Genomic DNA, 17,426 nt, shown 5'->3' with positions numbered 1-17,426 from the left:
TAAAAGTGAAGCCGCTCTCCTCATACTGTCATGTTTCAGCTGGATAGATATAGACGCGCACATGTGTACTGTACGCAAACCAGATATAATGATAGTGAACAAGAGCAGTCCGAGAGACAGCCATGTCCCCGCCGTGGTGTTTTATAGTGCAACGGGGGTTAATAAAGGAAGGTTTTTTTTGCAAATCCAGTCTCCGCTCAAAACATGAAAAAGGTTCCGTCCACAAAAATGTTCAGAACATTCAAAATATATTAGACCGATTTGCGGTTCTTGTGCTAGATGTGCATTTTGCGTTTCCACTTTTTTTCGCTCTATCATTACCCTATCTTTATTATTATCTATTTCAGTTCACGTATAAGTGCAGATAAAAGGGGGGAATAATTCAGAAAATTAGGAAGATATAAAGTTATGTTTGAATCACGCTGAGACGTACATTTTCTGTGACGACTGACGTCATAAGTCATCAAACCTCTGATTCAAATTGAACAGTAAATCGGAGAATTCGTCAATACTGGTTGGGAATCCAGGACATGAAACAAAACAAACAAATCAACGCATAATTTTGAAAAATTGACAATGTACTTTACATGTTCTTAGACAACATTTCATGTTAATAAGGTAACAAACAGAATGCGAGGTGCCGTTATTGTGAACTTCAGTGTAAATGCGTCGATATGAAATTCTTATCTTTCAAAACAAGACAGGTTTGTAAAGGACGTATTCGCCTGGAGATGACTTTAGTCATGATCTATGACCTACTGATCCCCAACACAATGGTGGTCATCTACTGATCACAATCAATCATTCTATGACACTCTATGAAGTTTTTGGAATGTATGCCAAGGCGTTCTGAAGGCAGGATATCAAAGGGTTCTTTTAAAGGTGCTGAGTGAAAATTATTATGTGTCTCGAGGTCACTGTTACCTTGGCCTTTGACATACCGATCCCCAAAATTACAGTCATTTATCCGAGGGCTCAACGCGAAACTAGTCTAAGTGTATAGGGAAATAGAAGCAGATAGACTAGTTTCGCGTTGAGCCCTCGTATTGTTCACTAAAACACATTCTTAACATGAAATTTGACGGATTTACAAAAAAGCGTTCGATTTTTGTTAACTGGAAACCGTTTCAGTCGCGAGGTCACTGTTAACTTGGCCTTTGACCTACTACTACTAACTTCTAATACCCCAGTCACGAATGGTGAACTACCGCCGGACGGCAAGTATTTGAGAGACAATCGGGAAAAATCTTCCCCTGCCCGTACGGCTGCAGAGGAGAAAAGACGGTGGCAGAGTTAGTTTTGGCAAATCGGACGGGGCCTGGGAAATGTTTGGACGATTTTCTGGCCTTTAGAGAGCCCGTTAACACATCGTCAGAACATAACTGGTAACTGTACAATTTCTGTTTCAGACTTTACCTTCAAATTATTCACCTCGTTGGTGCACATCTACCGTTCGATGTACAACAATCGTACGTGTATCTGATACTTGCCGTATGAGCACCTGTAGAATTTTGCCGCGCGGAATGAATTCTTTCCGGGTGGCGACCAGACGGCGCACTTTGAGGCTCTATTGAGAATAAAAGTTTTACCTCCATATCTCACCTGATCAACAGAGAAGACGGCACATGACCAACAGCAACAAATGAGAGAGACTGCGGGCGGCTCTCATACTGCACGGAAGACGCGGACGCTGGGGAGGGGCGGGGGGGGGGCCCTAAATACAATCGTCCGGCCACAGGGCACTTATGTACTGGAACCATAGCGAGAATCAATGTAATTTTGTGATGAAAGGTCATACAAAACGTTGGATCATAATCATAGAGACAGATAGATCAATGAGATGTCTTTTCAATCAGCTTTCTTATAATGCATTCCTATAGGAAAGACATTGGTATTGTCTGACCTGGAAGCATTGAACACACCAAATAAAACATTCATTGTAAATAAAGCCATTAACCGTGCATATTACCTGTTGCCAAATGCTTTTGTCAAAGGCAGAGAAATATAACATAATTAATATGAACTTCGCTGGCATAATTCAAATCTGGCCACTAAAGCTGTATATCTGGCCGCATAGTATATTCAATAACTACATTGCTTTCATGTCTTCTGTGTGAAAAAGAATTAATGAAATAATGTTGTTACCGTTCGAATAAGTATAATAAAACTCTAAAATAACTACTTTAATTAAGCTTATTTTTTATTTGTAATATCATAATTAAGTGCAGAGTTATTTTGATTTAGTTGACAAAGTGATACACATGGCAAAAGGTACAGAGATGTGATACTTGTTGGTATTTCCCAGACTAGTTTATATATTTTTGAATCTGACAGCTTTGTCTTGAACTTTTCCGGTTTAAGGTAGCAGAGCCGTAATAGCAATCGGTAATCTTCGGGCGATTACGTATTCCCCGAATGCGATCTCGGCATTATTCGGTTGCTTTGACAACGCAATGTTCTTTTAGGGCCGAACGATGCCGAAACATCATACAAGTATGTCCGCTTTCAAAACCTACTGCAATTAGTAAAAACGTTAGCGAAAAGCATGGATCCTGACAAGACGCGCGGGTGCGCAGGCTGGTCTGGATCCATGCTGGTCGCAAATGCACTATGTTGGTTTTCTCATATGTAAACACACTCCAAGATTCTGTGATATGAGTAAAATTAAATCATGTGGACAACTTAACCTATAGTTAAGTTTTGGACAACACCTTCTTTCTGGTGTCCGACACTTCTGTGTAACCTCGTTTTGATTGTTTTCAAAAAGATAATAAGGTGAGGTTTAATAAAGGATATTGTGGCAAAAGCAAAAATCGTTCAGACTTTTAAATACAAAAGTTTTATCATCATAAATAAATTGATTCAAATGCATCTTTACGATAAAATCTGAAAGGTGAATCCCTGGTTCTTAAAAACATTGGCTTTGTTTCCAATTTAAGCATGTGTAGTGTATTTTATCCTGAGAAGAAAGACTACATGCCACTAAAAATCCCTTTTGGCCCTCCTAAGGGGTTGGGGCGGCTGGGGGTTGGATAAGAAGTACTTTATAGACAGTTCTGACTGAAAACACATAAAATAATTTCTTTAGTGAATCTATCGTCTTTAATCTACTTGCATGCCTTGTCTATAGAGTTTTGGATTTTTATACATATTCAAAAGATAACAACATTTTTCATCAAGTATTTTTCACCAAGAAGACATGACCGTGGACAATATCAACACAGCCCGTCACAAGAGCGGATTTAAAGAGAATCCCTACAGTTTTTTTCCTTTCATAGATTCTTTTTTTAAATTCACATATATGATAGGAAAATTTGTGCTGAAAACAATGAACAAATAAAAACAATAGGTCACCAGGCTTGTTTTAGCGAAAAATTGTTTTGAACACACCCACTGTTGCTGAAACTGCCAGCGATTTTTCAACATTTTCATAATTTTCTGTTTTTTTTTTATATATAAATACCAACCAAAATATACATAATGAAGAATATTTTTTTTTAAATTTTGAAAAAACTCTTTCATAGAATTTTTTCCTGTTTTTCTTGTGTATAAATAATTGTATTGTGAGCATAAAAATGGCTAAAAATGTATTGGTCACCAGGCTAAATTTCATGTTAAGACCGCTAGAATACAACACCTGTTCAGACGGAAATGGCGCGAACCTGGCCAAATTGATTACATGTATGTCTGCTAAAAGTTAAAAAAAGTTTTAAAAATTCTTAATTCTTTCTATAATTGAATACTAAAAAATCTGAAAGGTGATATTGTCGTATCAGTACTACGTCAATTAAATCTAACACTGTCTTTGTTCTAAAATGCGACGTGAAAACACAACCACAAAAATAGCAAGATACCTGTCAGGCATGATACTTGTCAGTAGTAAAGTAATTGTTTGTGCGAAGTCAATCTAACCCCATTTGACCTTTTAACCCTTGGTCCGAACCGACCAATGCCGGCCAATTTAAAATCCACAGGTTTTAAACCCAATTAAAAGTTTTTAAAGTTAAATTTAAATACATATGATATAGATGAGTTTACAGATAAAATATATTGTTTGAAGAAAGGATTTACTGATAATATAACCCCCATTATGTTATAACAAAAAGGGAGAAAATGATAAAAGCTACCTGTTCATCTTGTGAAAGATGAAATCAAAGTTTGTTAAAAGTACAGGGGGTAATTTAGATATTCACAAGCAATGTTACCTTTATTACCTAAGAAGGTTTAACACTTCCAGGATATAATTATTGTGGGCCAGGAAATCCCCTAGATAATGGACCCCTGTCAATGAACTGGATGCAGTATGTATGGACCATGATTTTATGCTATGACAGTGATGTAAAAAAGGGTACATGTGATAAGCAAATGCTTTCAATTAAATAAAACTAAATCAAAAACATTTGGAGAAAAGATTGCAAAACATTTAGTGTGAAACCTATAATTAAAACGAAATACACACTTGGTCTCGGACAAAAACAAAAGTCAAAAAACGGGAAAAGGGGGTAGAGTATACCCCCGGATCACATGGAGAGCGATGAATTAGCAGAAGAATTACACAAACCAATTAAAGAAAATTTAGGAAACGAAGAGTGATGGTTAATGATATTGATGATACTTGGTCAGCTGATTTAGTCGACATGCAAGCTTTTTCAAAATATAATAAAGGAGTAAAGTACTTGTTAACCGTTATTGATATATTTAGTAAATATGCTTGAGTTATTCCATTAAAGATAAAACTGGAGAATCTGTTACTGAAGCATTTGAAAAAAATATTTTAGAAGGACGATTACCAGATAAATTTATGGGTAGATGAGGACAAGAATTTTAAATAAAAAGTTTGAATCATTTTGAATAAAAATAAAATTAATATGATCATACATTTAATGAAGGAAAGGCTTGTTATTAGAAAATTAATAGAAGTTTAAAAGAATAATGTGGAAATATTTTACAGCAAATAATACTTATACTTATTTAGATAAATTGCAGGATATGGTCGATAAATTAACAAACAAAACATTTCTAGTATAAAAATACACCAACCGAAGCCAGTAAAACTTAAATAAAGGTACTGTTTACTTTAATTTATATGGTGATTTAAAGATATCAAAGAGCAAAGCAAAATTTAAATTGGTGATCGAGTTCGTTTAAGCAAACTTAAAAGACATTTTGAAAAAGGATATACACCAAATTGGACAGAGGAAATATTTATAATTTATAAAATTAATAATACAAATCCCAGAACATACACTATTAAAGATTTAAATGATGAAATAATTCAAGGTTCATTTTATGAACAAGAACTTTTACCTACTACACAAGAAGTTTTTAGAATAGAAAAAGTTATTAGACGAGACTATAAGAAAAAACAAGCTTTAGTAAAATGGAAAGGTTATAGTGAAAAATTTAATAGTTGGGTACCATTTAGCGATCTTGAACAAATTTAATTTAGAAATAAAAAGTTTAATTATATAAATGAGCAATAAAAATCTAATTTCTAATAATAATGGAATAGAAACAATAGATCAATTAATTATTCACTTAACTAAACTAGCTGCTGCTTACAGAAAAAGTTATAAATTTTGTGGGAGAGTAAGTACTGGGTTATATATTACAGCAGGTGTCTTTGGTTGCTCAGCTGCATTAGCACTTGTTCCAGCTATTCCTGTATTTGTAGCAGTTGCTGGTGCTGTTCCATCAGTAATTACCATATTTACTAACAGACTAAAACTTGACGATCAAAAATTTAATTAAAACACATCATCACAAAATAAAACAACTTATAACAAAAGCACGGATTGGAAAAGTAAATAAGAAGAATCCAAATAAAGTTATTCAGGATATTTTTACAATACTATTAGAAATGCAGAAAGAAAAAAAATTATTCAACACCTCTTGAAATGCACATGAAGGAATTTAAACTTAACGGATATAAAAGTAAAAAAGAAGAAGAGTTGTATTAACTTTAATTAAAGATTTTTTCTATAAGTATTTTATATAAATGAGAAAAATTATATCAGTTGAAGGTAATATTGCATCAGGAAAAAGTACGTTTTAAGATATTATTAAAGAATATAATCCTAATTTGAATATAATTCCAGAACCAATTCACGAATGGCAAAATGTTATGGATCCACGTGCAACCGAAGGTTCCAGCTTCGCAAGTTATAATTCATATAACCTTTTTGAACTTGCTGCTCAAGACCTTCCAAATATTTATTTCCTTTTCAGTTAACAACTTTAAAACAGTCATATAAAAATGTTATCTTCTGCTAAACAGTTTGATGGTGTTTCTGTCCTTGAACGTTGTTATTTAACTAACAGTAACGTTTTTACAAAAACAACATCACGACAACGGTGTTATAAATGACCCCGAGTGGGCAGTATACAATCTTTCTTAACTGATCATATTATAAAACCATATGGAAAAAACCCATTGATGGATTTGTTTATGTTAAAACCGACCCAGAAATATGTTTTAAAAGACTTCAAAAAAGAAACAGAACGGAAGAAAACAAAGTTGGTTTAGATTATTTAGAAAAACTACACAAATTACACGAAGAATGGTTAAACAGAATGTTTCAAGAAGGTATTAAAATTTTAACAGTTGATAACAATTTAGAAAAAATGACTTTAAAATCTTATTCAAAAGATAATAGATAATATAAACAAATTTCTCAAATCAATATAATTCATTAGGTGCGTTTTTAAAGATTTTTTTCTATAAGTATATTATATATAGATGGTTAATAGAAAGGTAGATAGAATGATTATGTCAAAATTATCTAGCACTTTAAGAGAAATAATGAATCCAGACAAAAATTCATATAAGAAAGTTCTTAAAAGAAGAAATGTTATTAATCAAAACTTGATCAAATAGTTAGCGATGAATATAAAAATCATGTCATGATAAATTACAAAATGTTATAGATCCTTATCTTTTAAAAAATAATTTATTTGAATGGGACTGTGGTTGTCTATTAACTGAAGAAGAAAATGATGAAAGATTATAGTGATTGTCCCAGACCAAATAATTATCGAAACAATCCTAAAAAAGTTATTGTAACCGACTGTGATACTAATGAAGAAAAAATATATAGAAGCACTTACAAAGCATCTAAAGAATTTGGTATTAATGCTGGGTTAATAAAAATGTGTTGTGAAGGGACAAACGAGTAAAATGTGGAATATCAAAAGTTAATGGAAAAGATATTAAATTTAAATATTTTATTTCTTCTTAAAGATAATTTAAAACTTTATTTATTTTATTATTTTTTTAATTATTTTTTTAATTATTTTTTTAATCCTTTTTGCTTGAAGATTTTTTTTCTAAATATAATATATAGATGGAAATCGAGAGATCTTCAAAACAATATTATATAAGAAATTGAATTAAAATTTACATATAGACAAGATCCAAAAAATCAATTATATTTAACTATAAACGACTCTTATGAAATGCTTAAATCTGAACTTAAAACTTTAAAAGGTATAAAAATAAATGTTGTTTTAAAAATAACTTTTGCAAAAATGGATAAAACTGATACAATATATAAATCAGCTTATTTTCAATCAAAGGCTTTAGAAATTATTAACACAAACGAAATAAAAAAAACTTTACATCAAGCTTTTGATGAAATAATAAATAGAATTGGTAATTGGATTTCTGAAGGAAGTGGCTGGAGAATAGAGTCAGTTGATGCTCATTATATAAATAGATATAAGTATAGTCCATTGGCTGCTTCAAGTTATTTAGAATTACCAAAACCATTACAAAATTCAATGAAAGGATTAATAAATATAAAGAATGATGATAATGAATGTTTTAGTGGTGTCATTAGCTTACAAATTTCCTGTAACAAAGCATTCTGAAAGAGTTTCAAATTATAAAAAAACATATTAAACGATCTTGATTATACTGGAATTAAATTTCCTGTTACATTAAATCAAATACCTAAAATAGAAGTTTTAAATGAAATATCATTTAATATATTTGGATATGAGAAAATAGTATTTATCCATTGTACATATCAAAATATTCAATACGAAGAACACTGTGACATGTTGCTAATTACTAATGATAAAATAAATGATAAAATAAATGATAAAATAACTGATGATGACTGTAAGCCCTCAAGAACTGTAGTCCAACATTATGTTTGGATAAAAGACTTTAATAGATTAATGAATAACAAAACAAAAATACAAACAAGAAACATTTTTGTAGATCTTGCCTGCAACATTTTACTCAAGAAAGAATATTAAATGAACATATTCCAAATTGTTTAGCTATTAATGGTATCCAAGGTGTAAAAATGCCAAAAGAGGGAAGTAAAGTACAATTTAAAAATTATCATAAAGGTTTAGCAGTACCTTTTGTAATTTATGCTGATTTTGAATCAATAACTAAAAAAGTTTTAACTGCTTTACCATCAACTGAATCTTCATTTACTGAACCATATCAAAATCATATAGATTGTGGTTACGGCTATAAAGTTGTTTGTTGTTATGACGATAAATATACTAAACCAACCCAGATTTATAGAGGTCCTAATGCAGTTTATAAGTTTATTGAAAAAATGCTTGAGGAAGAGGAATATTGTAAAGAAATATTTAAAGAACATTTTAACAAAGATTTGAGAATGTCTAAAAAAGATGAAAGTGAATTTAAAAAACAAAAGTTTTGTCATATCTGTGAAAAAGAATATATAGAAGGTGAAGTGTCAGTACGTGATCATTGTCATATAACAGGAAAATTCAGAGGAAGTGCTCACTCAGAATGTAATATTAATTTTAAACTAACACATAAAATTCCTGTTATTTTTCATAATTTAAGAGGTTATGACGGTCATTTTTATTATGCAACAAATAGGAAAATTTAAAAAAGAAATTAATGTTATTCCTAACAATATGGAAAGATATATGGCATTTATGATTTCTGACTTGGTCTTTATTGATTCATTCCAGTTTATGTCTCAATCAGTTGATAACCTAGTAAAAAATATTCCAGAATTTAAATATTTATCTCAAGAATTTGATTGTGAAAGCATTAATTTATTAAAAACAAAAGGTGTTTATCCATATGATTACATGGATTCATTTAAAAAATTCAAGAAACAAAATTACCTTCAAAGAAGTTTTATTCAATTTTAAATGAAACTAATATTTCTGATAATGAATATGAAACATGCTAAAAATGTTTGGAATAATTTAAAATTAAAACAATGGGAGAATATCATGATCTATATTTAAAAACTGACGTATTACTTTTAGCTGATGTATTCGAAAATTTAAAAACTATGTTTAGAGTACTACAAATTAGATCCTTGTCATTATTTTAGTAGTCCTAGTTTAGCTTGGGATGCAATGTTAAAAATGACTGGAATTAAGTTAGATTTAATACTGATATTGATATGTATCTTTTTTATTGAAAAGGGACTGAGAGGAGAATAAGTTATATTTCAAACAGATACAGTAAAGCAAACAATAAATATATGAAGGATTATAATTCAAAAGAAGAAAGCAAATACATTATGTACCTCGACGCCAATAACCTTTACGGTTGGGCTATGTGTCAACCTTTACCCTCTGGAAACTTTAAATTTATATCCGAAAAACAATTTAAGAAATTAATTGCAAAAGGTAAAACTAACTTTATTGTTGAATGTGATCTTGAATATCCAAAAGAATTACATAAAACCCACAATGATTATCCTTTAGCTCCTGAAAAAATTAAAATACCAGATCAATGGCTTTCTGATTATAGTAAAAATATTAAAACAGAATTTGAAATAGGAAAAAGTAATGTAAAGAAGTTGGTTCCAACTTTAATGAAAAAACAAAATTATGTAGTTCATTATAAAATCTTGAACTTATACACAATTAGGATTAAAAGTTACAAAATACACAAAATATTAACTTTTGACGAAAGTCCTTGGTTAAAAAAGTATATTTGATTTTAATACTCAAAAAGATCTAAAGCAAAAAATTCATTTGAAAAGGACTTTTTTAAGTTAATGAACAATTCTGTATTCGGTAAGACGATGGAGAATTTACGCAAGAGGATTAATATTAAATTAACTCATGATGAAAACCTTTTATTAAAATATATAGCAAAACCTTCATTTGTTAGTTCAACGATGTTTAACAAGAATTTGTTTGGTATTCATAGAATAAAAGAAAGTTTGTTATTAAACAGACCTTGTTATGTTGGAATGTGCATTTTAGATTTATCAAAATATTTAATGTATGATTTTCATTATAATTACATTAAGGAAAAGTACGAGGGTAATTGTAAATTATTATTCACTGACACTGATTCATTATGTTATGAAATTAAAACCAAAGATGCATATGAGGATTTTTATAAGGACAAAGATTTATTTGATAATAGTGATTATGATAGTAATTCAAAATTTTATTTCGACAATAATAAAAAAGTAATTGGAAAATTTAAAGATGAAGCTGCCGGCATTCCCATTGTTGAATTTGTCGGATTAAGAAGTAAATGTATTCATATTTATTAGAAACGAAGTTAATATTAAAAAATGTAAGGAATTAAAAAACTTGTTGTTAAGAAAAACAATAGTTCATAAAATTACAAAGATACTTTGTTTAATTCAACCCAAACTAATCACACCTTTAAAGTTATTCGTTCTGATAAGCATAATCTTTCCAGTTATGTTATAAATAAAACATCTTTATCATGTTATGACGATAAAAGATATATTCTTGATAATGGTATTGATACATTAGCTTACTCTTAAATTTATAGAACCATAAATTGTTAACTGAATATTCGTAACGTTTAAAGAATTAATATAAAAAACATCATCCATTTTAAATTCATTTGCATAATTAATAGAAATAGATTCATTTTTTCTATTATTTTTTACATGATAACTTTGAAGAATTACACTTTCTTTATTTTTTATTTGTAATTTAGCTTCTCCTTTATCTAATTTAATTGCATCAACAAGAATAATTAAGATGCAATTAAAATTAATTGTTACATTATTACCTTTTTGAACTAAACCAGGACTAGCATTTACAGTTTTCCATTGAAATAATCCACCATCAGTATCTTGGGTATAACTTGTTAAAAACAATGGAGGTTTTCTTATTAATTGCCTTTCTATTTGTTTTTCTATTTTATTTACTTTTTCATTTATATTATTGAATATTCCCATTATATTAATTATTCCAGTTAAATTTCAGTTAAATAAATGTCCTTTTTTATTAAAATAATTTATAATAGTTTGTTCATTTACTCTTTGATTATGAATTTTTAGTATTTTATACAATAAATCATACAACGGTACTTTATCTTGTAACATTTTAATGAAAAATAAACAATAATATCCACAAAGCATACTTGTTTTGTCTTGATATTGAACATTGTTGTATTTTACATTTGGTATATACTTAATTACTTCTTTTGGTGGAGGAAGTCCAAACGGATCAAAGTATATATTATTTAAGTAACAAACCCAATGTGTTCCAGGACCAACAGAGTCGTCCAAATTTATAATTCCACATTCAACCTTTTCTTTTAATTTTAATAAATTATTTCTACTAAATACACCCCTAAAGTTTTTAATTTTTAATTGGTTTACCCATTGTTCAATTTCAAAGTTAGATATTGGTTTGTTTATAAATTTTATTTTTTTTTACTATAGGAATTCGTCTGTAAGGTCTCCGTTGAGAATCAATCTGTAGTCCTTTCCCACTTAACAAAGATGTAATCAAAGGTATTCCTAGACTAGCAGCCAACATACCTAAAAACCCACCGTCTTGTTTTTGTTTTTGTGTTAATTTAATCACTCCAGATCCTACTAGTTGCTTTCTTTGATTAGGTGTAAGATATGGTGATATCATATTTCTCTTATCATTAGCTACTGAAATCATACCATTTCCAAGTATTTTACTAACACCAGTACTGGCTAGCCCGGACAAAGCACCAATGCCTAAAGGGGCTAATATTTTTGGAGCTATTTTTGCTGCCATTGGAAGAATTGTTTTTCCTAACAAACCAGCTAAAGCTCCTAAAAATCCACCATTTTGACCTTGACTGGACATTTGTTTTTTTGAAATTGTAATTTCTAATCCCTTCTTATTTGCAACAGCTTTTTTAATTTGATTAATTTGTGTTTTTGTTAAAAGTAAAGGGAAGTTTCCATGTAATTGTTCATGTTTTAATCTAAAAGTATGCGGAATTCTATTATTATAAGCTTGTGCTAAATTTTTCTTTTGTCCATCTGTAAGGTTAATTTTATATTCAATATAATTTGATGTCATTATATATAATTTATATTTATTTTATTTAAACAATAACAAGTTCATTTCCAATAGTATTTATTTCAACTGTTTCCTCATATAATACAATTGCGTTAACACGAATATTGTGCTGGGTGAATATTTAATTTAGCTGTTAATGTAATGTGTTTAGGGTCATCTGTAGTTACTTCCTTTTTATATTCCAAGTTAAAATGAATAAATCCAAAATATTCATAAAAATTTGATCTATTTAAGAGACTTCCAGTAGTTTTGTTATTTTGTTTATAATAATAATTAATTACATCATCATATATTCTTGATATACTTGTGTATTCTGTTTCTGGATAAAAAACACCATTACCAACTTCAAGACGACAGGAGCTCAAAGTGCAATTTTCATTTGCTGCATTAACTTTAAATGTATCTAATAAATGCGGGTTATGTTGTTGTGAATTACTTTTGTCAGGTCGTTGTAAATAAACAAATACATGTTGTGGTTTTGTTACACCAGCTGTTATTCTAAAGGTTATATTATTTTGTTGTGTATCACTTGATTGCATCATCATTTCCCTAAGGTATGACCATCTTGCTTTTTTAAATCTTTCAGTAGTAATTAGATCAAACCCAAATTCATTGAAAATTAAACGTGGAACCCATAGAATTAATTTTGTTACAATTACTCTACCAGCATCAGTAGCATTAGCTCTAAAAATTAATTCATCATCATCTGTCAGCTGCAGTGTTATTTGAATTTGACTTGGAGGTAAAATATTAGTTTCTAAACCCTGAAAAAATGAATAATTATTTAATGGAATCTTAGCATTTACCTCTTTATTATCTTGGATTAATGTCTTTCTAATAGCGAAACCACTATTATATCCAGCTTGGTCATTCCTACTTTCAGCAACAGCAGTAGTATCTAAATAAATAAACTCATTTGTTCCAGTTGATTTTGCATAATCCTCAGATAGTTCAACCAAACTCTTTACATTTATTACTTTGTATAAATTATTACAATCATAAACAATTTTTCCATTTTGTTTAACCACTAACTGATCAATTAATGAAGCTGCATTATTAATTAAAGCAATTTGATTATCATCTCCACCAGCACCATAATTATTACCATTAGCAAGTTTATTTACTTTAAAACTTACTTCAAAATAAGCATTAAACCAATCAAAATATGAACTTCTATCATTAATTGTAAAGTGATATCCGTTTTTTTTGTTGTTTAACATTATTTCCCAGGACAGATATTAAAGCTGTATCTAATTGAATAGGAGTTAATTCATATCTTTCGCAATATTCTTTTGTTCTAAACATGTATATATTATATATTATTTTATTTTTTATTCTAGTTTTTATTTTAGTTTTTATTTTATTTTTTATAAATTAATCTGTTAATACGTTTTTGTTGAGCTGAAGTTCCAGCACGAGCTAAAGTCCCAGATCCTGACAATATTCTATTTATTCTCATATGAATATCCTCCTCATTATTATTTTTATTATTATTCTTTTCTTGTAATTCCTTGGCAATTAAATTACCAACTGCTGGAGCAGGTTTCTTTTTAAGTTTTTCAACAATTTTAGCTGCAGTTAAATTTCCAACTTCTGTTCCAACCTTTTTTGTTCCACTTTCAAGTGCTGCTTTTCCTGCTGTTTCCAAAGCTTTTTTTCCAGCTGTGCTAATTGAAAATGCAACTCCGCTTGAAAGCAATTTCGTTAAAGTGTCAAAGATACCTGTTCCGTGTATGATTTCTTCTCCTGTGTGAGCATCAACATAAATAAATATTCCTTTATTTTTATCATAAACTTTTTTGTACATTATATAAAACTAAATTTTAATAAAAGTTTAAAACTAAAGTTTTAATTAATTTCTTTTAAAAATAGTGTAAAACTTTTTTCAACCTCATTAAAATTAAATATTTCTACCCAATACATCTGTAATATAAATTCCAATTGAATTTATAATATATTTATTAATTTCAGAATATCCAACTCTTTGTGGTTCTTTTGTAAATGGATAAGCTCTTGTTAAATCTGCAGTACTTAAAGCATAGATAATATCACTGAAATTACCATCAACAAGTGAATTATCAATAAGATCACAATGAATGTAAATTGTATCCACAGAGTTAGTTATATTTGGTGTTGTAGTTCCCCATTCAGTTTTGTCTAATTTTTTTTTCTCAAATCCAAGCAATGTATGAAAATTTGATATTTCCAAATCCAACTTAAAATTATCTGTAATTGAAATCAAAATCTTAAAACTACTTAAATCAAATTCCAAACTTATTGGAGCAATTTCTGATTTATCAATCCATAATCACCATTATTTATTAATGTTTCCCTAATATAATTATTAATATCTGTGTAACTGTAAGAACCATTTGTAAATATGATATCTTTCCATTCTTTACCATTATGATAACGAATTCTTTTATTGTCATATTCATCACTAATATTATGAGAGTAGGTCATAGTGTTAATACTATCCAAACCAACAACATAAGTTTTATTTTTATCTAAAATTAAAGAACGACTAAATCTGATTGTAAAATCACTCGGTTTTATTTTTATTATCTTAACTGTTTCAGAACTTAATACTATTTTTTGTTCCATTTATATAATTATCCAAACATATCTTTTTAATTAAAATCTAAATTCAAGAAAAATAATTTTTATATAACTTTTCATGTTGTTCTGGTAAAAGAGAATTCATTTTTAATAGTTCATCAATTATTCTAATACCTTCATTTTTTAGTTCTTCATTATTATTTCCAGCATTAATTGAACCACAAATTAACTCCAAGTCATTAACCAATTCTTTTGGATTACATGGACAAACGTCATAACCTTGTCCCCTAATTACTTTTTTAAATTTCATAGATCTTTATTGATAGGTAATCCTGACTTTTCTGTTAATTCTTTAAATATTTTATTGAATGAATTGAATGCTTTTTCTTATTGTTATATCTTTTTTAATCAAATCAATTAAATCATCATCTACTTTAGTGTTAATTACTTCTTTTCCAGTTATTCTATCCTTAGCAATTAATTTGTTTTGGCCATAAAGTTTATTTAAGTTAATAATTAAATTACCATATTGTCCATTTGGTGAAACTTTATATGGGTTATGATGTTTTATTCCTTGTCCACTAAATATAGGAGCTAAATTAAAAGTATTTATCAACCGTTTTTTGTACTTTACCAGTTCGTTTTGTTTAGTTTTAATTCTTTTGTTATTTCTCGTTTATATGGATCTTTTGATCTTGATTTGCTAGCTATCAGACCGTTTAGCTTCACAATATTCGTAGTAACATTACCTATTGTATTTTGGACTGTGTCTTCATATATTTTATTAGGATTAGATTCATCTGCAGTAAAAAAGTCAAACATTTCAGACGGTTTGGAATATCCATATTCTTTTAAAACATCAGTATCCAAACCAGCATTCAAATCTATTTCATGTATTTTTTCCTCCCATTTTTCAAATTCCCTCAACAGGTCTTCATCTTCAGGAGACTCTGTAATTGGTATTGGTTCTTGGAATAGCTGTGGTACACCCTGGTATGTTTGTATGTCTTTCATTTCATCACCTAATAACGCTAATTGTTGTTTTATTCCAGTAATGCTTTTAACTGACTTGATAATTGTTCTTTTTGACTTTCTATTTTTTCAGTATTGGTTTATAAATTTCAGTATACATATCCCGATTTGTAGCTTTTCTTATTTTTTCTCTCATTATTTCTTCTCTAAGATTTCTCATCTTTTGCCCAACTAATTTTTTTCTTATTATCATTTCATTAAGTTTTGATTGCATTTATATAATAATGTAAGATAATGTAAAATAATGTAAAATAATGTAAGATAATGTAAGATATTGTAAAATAATGTAATATTATATAAATGGAAATTCCAAATTATGATACAAAAAATGATAAATCCAATAACTTTAAACAATTTTATCCTTTTATGCCAGATTCATGTTTTAGAATGTTAATATGTGGATCGTCAGGATCTGGAAAAACAAATACATTAATGCATATACTTCGAAAACCTCTTATATATTATGATAAATTATACTTATATGCTAAAAACCTAGAACAATCTAAATATCAAGATTTAATTAACAACTTAAACCAAATTGCAAAAAAGATTAAATTAGATCCAAATGAAATACTTGAATATTCAGCTGATCCCGACCAATTGAACCTGTGTGAACCTTGAATCAGAAAAACAAAAAGTAGTAATATTTGATGATTTTGTATGTGAAGATAAAAAGGTTCAAAATGAAATAACAAAATACTTTATTCAAGGACGCCACAAAAACTGTTGTGTTATTTATTTAAGTCAGTCTTACTATAAAACACCAAAGGATATTCGGATTAACTGTTCACATTATATTTTATTTGAAAGTCCGGGTAAAATGGAAAATAATAGGATTTGTGATGAACAAAATATAGATCGTGATACTTTTGCTAATGCAACAATCAAAAAATATGATTTCTTATATATTGACAAACCAAGGAAGTTTTTTAAAAAAAAACTTTACTGGTAATATATAATAATTATATAATGGGAGTTTTTAATGACGTTAAAACAAATAAGTGAACCTGACAGTATAAGTAAAGTTAAATTTGATATTGATTTAAGTGATTATGCTACTAAAAGCAATTCAAAAAGCTTAAAAAGGAAACGGAATCGTATCTTTACAGAAATAAGGAACTTGATAACACAATGAATAGAGCATTAGATATGGGAGGTAATGAAATAATCAACCTAGGAAATCCAGATAAACCCAACGATGCAGTTCCAAGACGGTTTGTATAAAAAAATTCAAAGTGTAATAGATGACTATAAACTTGAAGACATCAAAAGTATAAAACAAACACTAGAAGAAGAAAGTAAAGAATATTGAAGAATTAACAAAAGATTTTAAAAAGAATTCATTATTAATTAATCAATTACAAGGTAAATTGAAGAAGAAATGAAAGCTATGGTGATTCTATTAAAGAACTTGAAGAGAAATCTGATTTGACAGATGACAACATAAAAGAAGTTTTTTCGAGTTAATTTAAACATTTTTATTCACCCAAATTCAAGAATTAAAAGATAGTATGATTAAACATGAAGAACTAAAAGACAAG

At 28.8% G+C, this 17,426-nt stretch overlaps 1 protein-coding gene across 1 annotated transcript in view; it reads right to left on the bottom strand.

Annotated features, from left to right (window-relative positions):
* The window catches only part of LOC123551156 (uncharacterized), a 47,401-nt gene that overhangs the window by 12,402 nt on the left and 17,573 nt on the right, over positions 1–17,426 (bottom strand). The gene's annotated exons all lie outside the window — the stretch shown is intronic.

The sequence above is a fragment of the Mercenaria mercenaria genome, chromosome 15 (assembly GCF_021730395.1).
Source record: "Mercenaria mercenaria strain notata chromosome 15, MADL_Memer_1, whole genome shotgun sequence".
NCBI lineage: Eukaryota > Metazoa > Mollusca > Bivalvia > Venerida > Veneridae > Mercenaria > Mercenaria mercenaria.
This window is presented reverse-complemented; position numbering and strand designations above follow the sequence as displayed.